Source organism: Scomber japonicus, chromosome 14 (assembly GCF_027409825.1).
Source record: "Scomber japonicus isolate fScoJap1 chromosome 14, fScoJap1.pri, whole genome shotgun sequence".
Lineage (NCBI taxonomy): Eukaryota > Metazoa > Chordata > Actinopteri > Scombriformes > Scombridae > Scomber > Scomber japonicus.
In genome coordinates this window covers 3,357,584-3,358,259 of record NC_070591.1, presented here as the reverse complement: position 1 = coordinate 3,358,259, position 676 = coordinate 3,357,584, and positions in this window count along the sequence as shown.

The following is a 676-nucleotide window of genomic DNA, read 5'->3' as shown; positions in this document are numbered from 1 at the left end:
AGGAAAAAGTTTCTTTTCTCGACTTCTTTTTGCCAAACCGGTGACTATTCCTCCACAGTGAGCGGGCTGCGGGGGGTTTTATAGAAAAGGCAGCTCGGCATGATCCACCTTCAGCGGATGACGTTGGTCTGAATATGTTAAAGAGGCTTGTTCGTTCATTCAGCTGCAGAGAGAGAGAGAGAGAGAGAGAGAGAGAGAGAGAGAGAGAGAGAGCGAGAGGATTAAAAAAAAGGAAAAGGTTTGGAGAGAGAGGCTGTGTGTGTGTTTGTGTGTGTGTGTGTGAGAGAGAGAGAGAGAGAGAGAGAGAGAGAGAGAGAGAGAGAGCGGAGTCTCGCGGGCAGCCAATCAGCTGGGAGCCGCTGAGACTTTGGCGCAGGTTTGAGCCTTTCTGAGCGTTTTTTTCAGGTTCGGATTTGAGCAGCTGCTTCATTTCTCTGCATCCCGACCGCCTGTACGTGTAGGAAGACACTCATCAAGCCTTTCAACAGTACCTTTACTTTATTTTTCCTGCATTCAAATAGACAAATAGACAGATCCACAGCAGCAACTAAATACTGCAAATGTGGCGCAATTAAGAGTTTTTTGCGCGTGGAGGAGATTTTATAAAATATTGAACATCTAAAACTAACTAACTGAGAGTGTGCACGTGATAAGAGACTCATGCAAACACTTATTA